The following is a 13609-nucleotide window of genomic DNA, read 5'->3' as shown; positions in this document are numbered from 1 at the left end:
GTGGGGAGCAAAAAGAGATTAGCATCTAACCACTGTCTCCCAGCAGAGTCACCTTCAGACCAGTCAGGCACAGTCCCACTTAATCTACCTGCATTTCCTGAGCACTGATCACTATGTATCTTTGCATCATGGCCATCCATCACACCACCAGATTCTCATCTAAATACTGCCAGCAGCACTGTGAGCAGTAACATTCCCTCCTTCTCCCTCTGCATCTTATTACTGAAGTTGCTGCCGGCAAAGGAAAGGAAAGTGGCTGTGTCCACAGTGACATTAGCAGAGCTGTCAGCTTAATCAATGCTGATCCTTTCCCCCCCATCCCTGCTTCTCTGCCTGTTCTCCTTTTTGAGGCAGCAGAAAATCCATATAAACTCACCACTGTGCACAGCCATCCAGAAATCCTGGTTCCATGAAACCTTTGGTACGCTGACTGTCCCCGGCCCCACATTCCATGTCGCTTTTGGCCACCCAAGCCCCCAGGCAGAGCCATTGCCAGGGCTCCCAGAGGCCAGGCTTCTCCTGGACAGCAGGAGCATCCCTGGCAGCAGCCACAGCAAGGAACCCCTCTGCTCTCTGCAGTTCCTCATCACAGAGGAAACAGGATTCCAGCAGCACTAAAGGCAGAGCAGGGCACAAGAGGGGCTGGGTGCTTTGACAGAGACAATACTGCAACCAAATAAACTTGCAGCAAAGTTTCCCAAACCCTTGGGAGCTGGAATGGTTGCAAATAGTCCCTAAGCAATTCTGTTCAAACAAAACATGGCTTTCCAGTTTGGAAAGGAGCAGGAAAACCTCCACTAGTGGTGCAACCCTAATCAGCTCTCTCATCCCACTGGGCCATTATGGACAACAGTGCAGTGTGTAAGGGGTGTGTAATTTTTGTATTATAAAAATAAGAAGTATTGCTGCAGACAGTATTTCATAATGTGAATTGCAGAGGATTCACCATGAGGGGACTCTCCTGGGCTCCAGGCACCCCATGAACTCAGGCAGAACTAGCAGTGTATGTATGAGTGGAGGGCAGCTGTATTTGGTCATACAGTTGTGAAGCATGACATACACAGGCAGCTTATTTGGTATTTCTGTTTGTGTAGGGTTTAATTTTTTTTTAAGACAGCTTTCAGAAATGGGGATTTATTTTCTTCCTCCTCAGTTCACCAGCCTGAAACACAATTCATGGTGTTTCATAGGGTTTGTTTGATAGGTGTCAGTCAGCTGGAACTGGATTTCATGTAACAAACCCCTAACAATGTACTTGGAGAGGGAGCATCAGAGCAAAGATAGACATTCCTGGACAACTAGCATTTCAAAAGTTTCAGTATCCATACTCCTCCCTCTCTGTCTTATGTCTTGCACATTGAGGGTGTGGGTGTTTGCACACCCTCGTCTCTCTTTACCACTTGTCAGCTCATTGCAGTTCTCAGCCTGCTGTCAGTGTCACTCTCCCCTGCTGGCACCTGACATTCCCTACGGGCTGGAAAGGGAGTTCAGTCATCTGCCCCACTGTCATTCAGCCCCAGGGCCTGCAGAGCCAGCACAGGCCAGGGGCTTTGCCCCCTGCTCTCTCCTCCCTCCAGCCCAGCTGAACCACAGCCAAGGCACAGCTTGTGCCAGGGACAGGAGGGATCATGCTCAGGGGCTCAGCAAACTCAAATATTGTCTTTCCTGCAATTTTCCCCATCACAGAGTAGATGTGGCCTGACACTATAGATGTGTTCCTTGTTCTGTTAATAGTTATTCCCTATAAACTTTCTCTCTTCCACTGTGTCTCCATTGCTCCTCTGGCATTATCTTCTTTGTGAAGCAGTCAAGGATAAAATCAAGTTTTGTTACTGCACCAGGTTTCCCTAAGATTTTGGGGGTCAGAGAAGGACAGGTTTTGTCTGTTCCCTCCCATGACAGAATAACCCCCTCCAAGCAGCACTGCAGTACTAGCAGGTAACTGCATTTCAGATGGAGTAATTCCACCTGGTGGATATTCCCACCAGCCCAGCTGTGGAGAGCTGGTTGTTTAACATTTGAATTTTCAAATCTCATTGAAAACCATACCAATTGTCTTCCTCAGCAGTACTGCTTCATTTTCCTCTTCCACTGAGCTATTATTTAATTCACTGGCAGTAGCAGGCACTGACTGGAGCACAGTTCACAGGGTTGACCTGGGGCCACAGCCCAGGGCTGAGCAGTCCTACAAGCTTGGACAAAGCACTGTGCCCCTGTTTCCTCATCTTTGACATAAGAGTAATGTTTCTGCTGCCAAGAGAGGCTGGAACACTTATGCTTCAGGAATATTCAATGCTAAACACTTCTAGCAGTCTATTTATCATGTTTATAGAGTAATGGCTTTCAGGAATAAGAGATTAGAGAATATTCCCATAGCTACAGAGCTGGGCTGGAGTACAGGAGAGCTGCCTCCTGGCTCTTAGGAAACAGGACAGACCCTAGCAAGGTTCGGGCTTAAATCTTTAGTCTTGTTCCTGAGTATTAAATATAAAATTTTTATTTAAAAAAATAAAAATAAATTTGTTTGCTGTCATGCTTTATTGACTCTGCTAGTCCTGCATGGCTCTATTCACCATTTCTTGCTGAAATATCTGGTTTCAATTAAGACATGAGGAATTTGCAGATCTGCATGATGTTGCTGCTCATCACATGAGAGTGAGGTGAATTTCACCTTCCCCTTCAGCAACCACAGCACCTTCACTATGTGCTAGAGCTCTCAATAGCCAAAAGCACCCAGGAATGTTGGTTAGTGGCTCAGCAGTGGCTGCAGGAGGGAGAAAGTGCCCCTGGTTATTTCAGGTTGGTGCCCAGCACATTAGGAACCAGCAAGTGAAAAGACAATGACCATTACAATCACTGACACCTAAAGGCACTGCCTTCCACCTACTTTGCCAGGCACAGGGAGGGCTGAGATGAATTGCCTTGCTGGCTTAATGATGGTAGGACACTGTGAAAATATTAAGTTTCCACAATGCCTGTGTTGCAAGAAAGCTTTTGTAAAGCTTGTGTAGCTTGAGGGAAATGGGAGAGGATGGAAGGAAAAACAGGGTGAAAGAAAATAACTGGTTACAAGGGAAGCACAAAAAATGAGGTGTCCTGTGGCAGGGCAGCAGTGAGAGGCTTGTCTCATATTTAAAAATTACTTCCATTCCCTTTTCTTCCTGAATCTGTCTCTATTGTCTATTTGCCCATTTTATGCCAGGACTGTCTTCTAACGCATATTTGCACATCCATCAAAGGTTCTGTGCAAAGGGAAAATGAACAAAAGCTGTACTTCTAGTAAGTGTCACTGGCCACCAGCAGACAAGGAAAGCCAGTAGGATGTGGCATGGGACTAAGACCCTGCCCCAAGGGATATTGCTGACCTTAGTGCTGCTCTGTCTGTGCTAGGATTAGGCTCAGTTTAAATGAGATCAATAGTAGGATGGGAAAAGCACACAGAAAGCTGGCCTGCTCTAATGTGTGCCAGTTTATAGATATATTGCCCAGATATCTTACCCAGCCATCCTATACAGAGTCCTTCCATCAGCTCTGCTTTTACCAGAGCCCTCACTGCAGGAGCTGTGGGACTCAGGAATGGTTCAGCCCTCAGGAGAAAAGGATGAGCCCATTAGCCCGAGGAGAGACACACAAGGTGAGGTCTCCATGGACTCACCAACTTGACCAGAGCATGGACGGAGTTTCTCCTTTCCCTTTCTCAATTCCCCCAGCAGAGGAGCAGCACAGCTCTGTTTGGGCAGCAGGTATCATGTAGCCATCTCATCCCCTCCTTCAGAAGTTTGAGGCCTTTCTCCTTGGGCAGAAACTAACTACAAGCTTAAACTGCTCATGTGCCCCTTGAGAAGGGCTGGGCTGACCTGGTCTCCTTAGGATTTTCTTATCCTCTCCTAACTGCACCCCTTTGCTCAGACCTTCCCCTCCTAACCCCCAAGTGAAAAAGAGTGTCTCTCCAAGGCAGGCACCAAAGGCAGGCTGAACTTCTTGGCTGTATTAATAAGGAAATTAAGGCTAATTGAAGGAAGTGCGGTTACCTCCATATATAGCATTATACTAAATTGCTGCACTATTTCTAGCATCCCTATTTTCTCCAGAATGCTTAAATACCAAAGCAAGTGCAGATCCATAGCATTGGCAAAAGGCTGCAAAGAATGAGCTGGTTTCTTGGCTTATGGAACAGCAAATGTCAGAGAAGTGATTTAATTTGAATACAAAACTAGTTTTGTGAGGAAAAGAAGAAAATATCAAGTATAAAGAACTGTTTAATCTTTCAGAAAAAGCTGGAACAAATGGCCATCTAGAAGCCAGCTGTATCCCAGTGAGCAGCAAGGGAAACTTCCAATGACCAACCATGTCAGCATGGGTGGCAAGGCTCTCCCTTTTTTGACCAGGTCTGGATCAGGTGGCATGCCTGACATCCAGAGAAGTTTTAAGTGTTTTATATCAAGATCCTTAGAGACACACACACACACAAAGTGTTATTTGAAAAGAGCCCTCCCTTACAGTGGACAGGATTATTCAGTGACAAGGTGTGATCGCTTCCATACAGACATGCCTTCCATGGGGCAGAGCTGTTCACAGGACTTTTCCAGGATAACTCGCCCCTGAAGATCCCAGAGGTGCCTTGGAGCAGTGGCAGCTTATGGTAGAACAGAGCAGGCAGAGGAGCTGGGGCTGTAGCAAAGGCTCCGGGGGAGATGAGCAGAGAAAGGGGTACAGGAGGCCAGGGATGCAGGGATTGCAAACAAAGAGCCTCTGCTTCAAGGAGAGAAGGAGGAATCCCTGAGTAGAAATTGGCTGCCCTTTCCTCTTCCCTTCCTTCTGGGAAGACAGATGATCAGAAGGATCCCCCAGAAATCATTTCTGGTGGTCTCTTTGATCTCAGTTCTACCAGGTCTGATATAGAAGGCAGCAATGGTCCTGAGATCCAGGAAGGTTGGGTCCATTCTGCTTTGACCCCAAATCCTCTGGGACACTGGTAAAACTCAGGGACACTCTTTCCCAGAGCCCTGCAGTTGTGTGGGTGCTCCCTGGGAGCCGGCAGCGCCTCTCTGCAGCCCCCTGTGCCCCTCCGTGCAGACCCCCCTGGCAGGGCTGTCCCTGGAATCCACCTCTAGGTGCTGCTATACTACCAGCTATGGATTTCCCGGCACAAATAAAACGGGAAAGCGATTGCAGAAACTTCTTCACGTTGCAGGAGGAACTGCAGCAGTTCTGGATCACCAAAATGTGCCTTTTTTAAAGCGTGGTGTTAATTCTTGCATAAACCGGGCACAGCTATCCCTCCACATCTCCTGCAGGGACAAGCCTGAGCATCACCTTCTGCATCAGGTGTTGTCTGAGGGACAGCTGTGGTTTAGCTTTTCACACAAAGGAAAAAGAAGAGGTTAAACTGAACTGGTGGCACTGTCAGGATAGGAGTTAACCCTGCCAGGTCAAGGGCAAGGGCACAAGTGATTTGTCACAGCAGTAAATGCACTTGGGGCTGGCTCTGGAGATCGAGGTTTAAGGCTTCAGGCATTAGCAAATTAGCATTTTGCCAAATTAGATATTGATCACTCTCACAAAGCATGCCATGAGCACCGTAAGCTTACCACAGTGTGATGGAAAATTAGAACATGTACCAGAAAGCACATTAATCCCTTCTCCTCCAGGAACTTTACTCAGACGTTTATCCAACCTGCAAGTCCTACCCTGCTGTTTTCCTAAACGAGTGACAAATATTCCCTTGTTTTCCCAAGGGCAACCTCAGTTTTTCTCTTTACTGCCATACAATGATTTTCACCTTGCATTAAAGAAAGGTGTTGCTCCTCCTTTCCTGATGCCTCAAGGTACAAATTTAAGGTGTTCCATATCCAGCTGATCCCATGCCAGCTGTGACAATTGATGAAGAAGATTTTGTCTCCTCACCATCCATATATTCTGTATGAACTGTTTTCCTGTGTGAGTCCCATGCTGTGCAGGACTTAGTATGAGTTCTTTGTGGGCAGATGAGCCCTCAACAGCATCACACAAATATGGTGTTAGCATTGTAACAGTGGGTAACAGACCTCCCCGGCCCTGGGTAACAAAAACTCTCAATGTTCACATTGCATCCCTGATAAGACATGTAGACTTACATAAGTGGTTTATTCCTGTATGTACTGCAGAGAGAAAGAAGCAAGAAGACTGTGCCTCTTATAAGTTTACCCTGGTTCAGCTGGTCTGCAGGACCTTTCTGAAAGTGCCCACAGGACACTGTATTTCCTTTGAAACATTAATCTCAGCTTAGGGCAGGGATGGTGCATGATCAGGCACAAGCCTTGGAGAAGAGCTCTTTAATTTTTCCATCTGGGAACTCTCCTTTCAGCAAGTGCTTTTAATGCCTATATGTGATCTCTGGTGGTCTTTGCATGCTGAAATGTGAGAGTTGAGTGATGCTGCTCACAGGATGGGAAGGTCTCAGGCATGCCCAGAGAATTAGTTGGGTGGCAGAGAGCTGTGCTAGGGTGCAGTGATGGGAGCAACCAGAAGGTGCTCTTTTGGGGCATAGTCCAACACAGGTGATCCTGAGACACAGGAGGCAAACCTCAGGGCAGGAAAAGCCTTTTAGCCTCGGGATGTTTAGCTCTTGACAGTGCAGCATACAGAAAGTAGTGTCTGGCAGAAACTACAGATCCAGCTGCAGCAGTGTCCAGGCAATCCAGCAGGAGCTGACCAGAGGCACACAACAGCTCTGCATGGAGAGGGACCTACAAAAGAATGGCCCCTACCCACTGATCTGCCATGTCAAACTCTGTCCTCTATGAGAAATGGTGCTTAAGGGCAGGGAGCAAGAGGTACCTTACAGCCTGTACCACACACATGCTGTGTCACCTCCCTGACAAAGCCCTGGACAGCTTCCCTGCACCTGCTGGAGAGCCAAGGTCTCGATTTCTCCTTTCCCTGAAACGAATGACAACATTTCCCCCAAATCACTCACACGGTTGTGATGGAAGCTGAGCACTGGGTGGGGGTCCCTGAGTTCTCTCTTGGTGCCTCTCTTGATGTTTGGGTGCTGGCACTGCTGCTCCCAGCCACTGCTGCTCCATGACTGCCACGGCCGACTGAGCCTTCAGTGCTGAGCAGCTCCCCCCCAAAAGTGCATTTTGCAGCACTTTCCCTGCAGCCCAATGCAGAGCCGTGCTGTTACCCTGCCTTTGCCAGCCCCCTCATTCCTGTTTCACACAGCCTCCAGGCAAAACTGTCAGAGCAAAGTGCAGCTTCCTGGTGCTAAGCAGGGAAAAGGCACCTGGGGAATCCAGAAAGGTCTTAATGCTTGCAGACAATTAATGCCCCCCACGATATTCTGCTGTCCCAAGATGGGCATTGCTGCCCTGACTGACCCAGCTGCCATCTCTCCCCAGGCATGAAGCTATTCCTGATGAACAGATAGACAGGCTTTCCAAATATTATGTTGTATAGAATCAATCTTGACTTCTCACCTATCAGCCAAATCCTCACACTTCCCCCTGTGTGAGCAGACAAACCCCAGTTTCTTTGCATTTGGAAGTGGAATGTTATTTCTAATTTTTATAGTATTTGTTGATACTGCTGGAGGTGTTTGGGGTTTGAGTGAAGAGGAGAGAAGGCAGTTTATGCTTTTCAGTACTGGAGTAGGATGTGTCTGTGGGCATGTTCTGCATCCAAGGTAATGTTACTGATGTCTGGGAGGTTTTCTTCTGGAAAACAGTGGGTACCAAACCTTGTCTTCTTAAACATTACAGGCATCATCTCTTGCCCTGCCTTGCAGTACCTCCTGTAATTAGCTTTTACATTGGAACTCAGAGTCCATTTTCTGTGTCCGACAATGCCTCAGCAAATTTTAGGTCATGATTGAGGATTGGTATCTGTGGGAATTCAGCCAGAATTTATAGCAGAAACACAGGTTCTACTTTTCACTGAATTATATCTTAGCAAATGTCAGCGGGTGTGATAATTACTTACTGGATGAAATATACTTTTTTAATCATGTCATTTCTTCCAAAACACTGTTTCTGGTATTTTCTCCAAGGGTTGTTTATTAATGACACCTCACAAGCTGAGAAACCGGAACTTTTCCCTTCCAGCCTTTAACAGGAATGAAGGGCTGTGTTTGGGGTTACTAACTGAGACTCACTGCAAGGTCCCTGTATTTTAGGGCAGCCCTAAAATACAGATACAATTATCTCCTTTTCTTGCAGCAGATGCTCTTACAAGACCTCCTGTGACTCTGTGTTACTTGTGGCCAATGGTTGCCATGAGCTACACAGTGCAATCAGAGGAAGGGCTGTTGAACAAGCCCAGGCTGTTGGGCAAACCCAGGTTGTCCCACCACCTCACACTGATGACCTGGTGGGAATCCAGCAGGGCAGAACCTGCTCATAGCTGAGTGCAGCTTCCCTGTAGCTGGAAAACATTTTCAGTCAGAAGAACAATCACTGCTAAAAATGGATTCAGGTCAGCTTTTTCACTGCTTTCTCTCAGGCAGGACATTCAGTGATTTGTCCTAGGCTGGGAGCACATTTTCTCTGCCCAGGGTGGGCAGGCAGTTTCCTCTATCAGGAGTCCCCTCATGTCACACATGTCACAGTTGTCTTTCTGGCACCTTTGTGTTCTGCATTCTTGTATTGCCTTTACTTTTTATTGAGCTGATCCTTAAAATCCTTCTCAGCATAAAAATCTAACAGTTGCCACCCTGACAGGGTGACACCTGTGTCCATCTCAGTCAGAGGCAGCTGAACCCTGCTTTGATTTCTTCCTGCCCTACTCTCTTCTCTTTTCCTCTCTCTACAACTGAGTGTAGGCTCACACAACACAGAGGTTCAGTTCAGAAGAACTAAGGGAAAAAGATCAAATACACATCAGTCATTTTTACTGTAGGTGGGGCATATATGCATATGACAAATCATTAATTCTCTGAGAACAGAGACTATATTCAACATGGGGGGAACCTTCCCTGTGGACATGTCAGAGACTGGGGCATCCACCACAGACATTTTGAGCTCTCAGAGGCTGTTAGGATCATGCATTAACTGTGCTTCTTGGCCCAGTCTGTGAACACTGATGTAAAACAAATGCTGTGCCACCTCTCAGTCACAGATATTTTCTGTCAAACGCCTGAGATCCAAACATATGTAATATGGGATCTGGTTATGCTTCAGCATGTTTTCTAACAAATCATTTCTTAGAAATAAAGCACTAAACAAAAGGAAATTATAATGAAACAAGACAACAATGCTAATGCCATTGTATGTATCTGGAGTAATGATGGGGCTAGATCAGATAATGAAGGTGTAAAATGGATGAACATTGGCATCTCTAATACCCATAATAAAATCTAGGACATTGGAAAACTGCATGATATCAACAAATAAGCAGCTCATAACACTAACAATAACAATCTCACAGAAAAAAATGATATTTAGAATGCTAGTCATTGAAGGAAAGTGTTCCAAAATGCAGAAACCACTACAGGACCACATAAAATGGATATTTACATCATGAAAAATAATCACAGCAATTCTCTTGCTATTCCTCAGCTTCTTGGCTTACTCTGGTATCTCACAAAGCACCTTTTGCTCTTTTGGTTTCATCCTCGCACGTGCAATGGGGGTGACAACTGCTAAAGATAAGAGTGACATTAATTCCCACGGCTTTGGCATTAGCAAATTCTCTGCAGGTCCCTCTGCCTGACAGGCAGGAAGTTTTGTTATAACAAAATGTGTTATGCTGCTTAAAAGTCCGTGGTGGGAAAGGAAAGGATCTTCTGTGGGAGCATCACAGGGGAGGACGTGGAGCACAGTGCATGGGGAAGGTGTTGCTGCTGCTTTGCTGCCTTGGTCCCTAAGCAGCAGAGGTGACAGGACAGCAAACTGCAGCATGGGTGCCTGGGGCTGGCAGCCCTGCAGGGCTCTGGGAGCTGCAGCCACCTCTGCTGCAGCAGCACTCGGATCACACCTCCAGCCCACTGGCTCAGAGATATATCTTTCTTAACCATCCAATCCTCACCTCAGCTCTCTGTTTGGCCAAAATTAAACCAACAAATCTGCTGAGGTCCAGCAGCCCCAAATTTAGCAATATATTATAATCAGCTGTACCAGCTCTGCAGAGTCCCTCTGGATGTCGGTGGGGATAAAGAGCAAAGGAGTGAAACCAGATATCTGTCAGCATTAGCAGACTAATAACAACGTCTCACAGAAGGCAGGGCTGGGACTTATCCCTCTCCTTCCGAGCTTCCTCATCATTTTGCAGCAAGGAAATACAGGCACAGCAGGGGTGTTGTTAAAAGAGATTCCTCTGACCATAAGATCATCCTCCTGGAACAGCTGCCCCTGCAAGAGGGCAGCCCAGCCTAAAGCCCTGAAAGCAGAGCCAGCCCCAGGGAGGTTTCAGCAGCCCACCCCTCCTGCAAGAGCAGGCAGAACACCCTGCTGGCACGTTGGGCTTCTCTTCCCAGCAGATGTGGTGCATTTGCAAGTGATAGCCATTCCTGTCATATACTGAAATTAATTTCTCAGACAAAAATCTGCTTTATTGGGAATGAAAATGAGCAACAGACCCATCAACACAAGCACAAGTGTGTGGCCAGCAGGACAGCAACAACATTTGTGATTAAGCAGCCTTTTCCACTGTTCCCTTCCTCCACATATGATAATTTAGTTATGGTGCCATTTTTCCAAGACAACAAAGTGCACATATTTTTCTCTTTTTAGTTGACTGCTGCAGAGTGGCTACACTTGAGAAAATTAGTTTTCATCATTTTAATAATCTAATTTTCATAAACCTTTTAACGCAAAAACAAAAACTACTTAACGCACAGCAAGATAATTAATATTGAAAATAGGCTCTGCAGGGGAACTGTAGTACCTGCTGCCTTGCATTAGGCTCCCAGAATAATGAATTAGCCAGGAACTTTAAGTAAGTTTGTAGGAACAATATAAACAGTACCAACACAAACACCACTTCCACTTGATTTAGACAGATCACATCAAGAGCCTGCTTAATATGTTGATAACCTGACTTTGAGAATAACTTCACCAGTGTCCCTGCTGGAAATGTAGTGACTCTTAAAAAACAAAATCATTCATATTCAGAATTCCCACTCTAGAGGTGACAGCAAAAAAATAATTACTTGCGTGGCCTGAAGAAAAGAATTTGCCTTTTCCCTTGCCACCAAGCCGTGATGGAGTGAGGGAAGGGTTTGCAGCTGGAACACAGAATGGGGCAGACCCTTACCTCTGCTCCCTACCCCCAGGACAAACACGGTCCAGTTTGGACCAGGGGCCCAGGATGAGGCTCTCTGCTGCCCTAAGGGAGTGGTAAAGGTGGATGTTCCCTTTCCTGGAAAACAATAAGTTTGTTTGGGTTTGTTTTTTGGTTTTTTGTTTTGTTTCTTTTTCATGGAGTATGGGGAGAGATAGCAATTAATCCTTTTTGCTGAACACATCTACCCCTAAGCAGTGTCACATAACTCATTAATGCTGAGAACAAGGCACTGCCAGCAGACATTGAAAGGGCCCTTAATTGCCAAAAATAATGTGCACTTATAGAGCACTTAACACCTTCAAAATACTATACAAATATTAACTAATTATTTAAGGAAATAATTACTTAAGGAACTAATTACTGACAGCAAGAGGTTTACTGTTTTTTCTGAGCATCAGGCGTATGCCAGGGATCCTTTGAAGGACCCTGATGAATTTGCTGGGACTGCAGCTTGCTCTGGGGGGGTTAATGGCTGATGTTTTGGGAAGGGAGCCCAACTTTAGCTTGTCTAGCCCATGGGAGGATGCTCAGCTTAGGAGGACACAGTGGCAGTGGTCCCTGTCCTGACCCAGGCCCTGCACCCATAATTACAAGGGACCATTTCCAGAAACAACCCCTCCAGCCTCTCTGGCAGCCAGGATGCAGAATCTGCATGATTAATAAGTGTGCATGAAAAGTTTTTTGTCTGCCACAGTTACAGTCCCTTCACGAGGGACTGCTCAAAGGTGTGAGGTTAAAACCTGTGCTGGAATAGGAAACAGTGGGAGGGGAATCAAGCAAGAATACAGATTCATTTAAAGCTCATCAGGGGATGATAAGGATAGGAAAAAAAATCAGAGTGAATTAATGCTGTCAAAGGGTTTAAAGGGAATATGAAAGATTCTTATTATATGAGTATCGGGGGAAGAGAAGCACAAATCCTAGACAGATGATATGTCCATTAATTAGTAAACCAAGTTGGTATGAAAATAATGATGACTAGAACCTATCTTTAATGAGACAGATGAAAGAAATGTGAACAATTCAGAAATGAGGAAAAGCCAATAAAACACCTTTTCTTAGTAGCATATGAGAAAATATTTCAAGGAAAATTAGCTGTTACCTAAATCAGCTGAAACAGATCAGCCTATGTTATTGGGAGAAGAGTTGAAAATTCCATGCTGCATGTGATTATTCCTCCTAATTAGCCACCAGAAGACTAAGAATTAGACTAATGAAAAGGCTAATAGACACTTAAAATGAGTAATAAATTATCCCAAACACTATTTTCTGAATATCTACCTAATACCCTTTCTAAACTAATCATCATTGCTCTGGAAGGTGGCGAGGGTGGGGAATACAAAGGCAAGTGGCACAATTAGGACCAGCAAATGTTCCTTGCAGTGGTCCTGGGTGGCTGCAGTCCCTGGTGGCAGTGGCCACTGCTGCCAGCAGCTCAGCAGGACAGGGAACAGGATAGGAAATAGGACAGGGAGCAGACAGGGAACAGGATAAGGAATGGGACAGGGAACAGGACAGGGAACAGGATAGGAAACAGGATAGGAAATAGGACAGGGAACAGGACAGGAAACAGGACAGGGAACAGGATAGGAAATAAGACAGGGAACAGGACAGGGAACAGGACAGGGAACAGGACAGGGAACAGGACAGGGAACAGGATGTTCTGCAGGGGGTGCTGAGGCAGAATGCCAGCACTCAGCTCTCTGGGGTTTCTTGGGTGGCCTCACCACACCAAAAGGGCTTTTGCTTCCAGCAGCTGGAGGGACCAAAACCCCTGGCTGCAGCCCTTCAGGAGAGAAGTTGCACCCCAGGTTGCTGTACAGGATCCCAACAACTGGGGCAGAAATCACAAGTCAGTATTTTCACCTGGGCTTGCATTGGTACAGTAATGACAGAACTGGCATTTAGCTGAGCCCACAGTGTAGAATGAGCATACCAGTGACCCCCAAACACCCATTTTTAGAGGTGGTGACACATCCAGCTGCCTCAGCCACAACTCTGGTCACGGGGGTTTGGCACCTGAGAGCTGGGCCCAGCAGCACAGAGGCTCCAGCAGCGCCAGTCTAGCAAGAATAAATCTCGCCAGACAAACTTGATTGCTTTTCTGATAGAAACAGAAAATTAACGGATGAAAGGAATGCTAGAGCTGTAATATATTTGCATCTGAGCAGTGCATCTGATATTGTGCCTCATGAAACCTTTCTAGAAAAATTAATTTAAATCAGCTTGAAGATCAAGACTGTCTTAATTGAAAACAGGCTGGAAAGCCATAAAGAGTGTCTGACAGGGAATGGCAAACCATGGAGTTGAAGATGAGGAGACTGTAGAAGAACCACAAAGCTTACTC

General features: G+C 46.0%; 1 protein-coding gene across 3 annotated transcripts in view; it reads left to right on the top strand.

Moving 5' to 3' along the window:
• The window catches only part of KCNMB2 (potassium calcium-activated channel subfamily M regulatory beta subunit 2), a 138331-nt gene that overhangs the window by 9319 nt on the left and 115403 nt on the right, over positions 1–13609 (top strand). The gene's annotated exons all lie outside the window — the stretch shown is intronic.

The sequence above is a fragment of the Taeniopygia guttata genome, chromosome 9, assembly GCF_048771995.1.
Source record: "Taeniopygia guttata chromosome 9, bTaeGut7.mat, whole genome shotgun sequence".
Taxonomy (NCBI): Eukaryota; Metazoa; Chordata; class Aves; order Passeriformes; family Estrildidae; genus Taeniopygia; species Taeniopygia guttata.
This window is presented reverse-complemented; position numbering and strand designations above follow the sequence as displayed.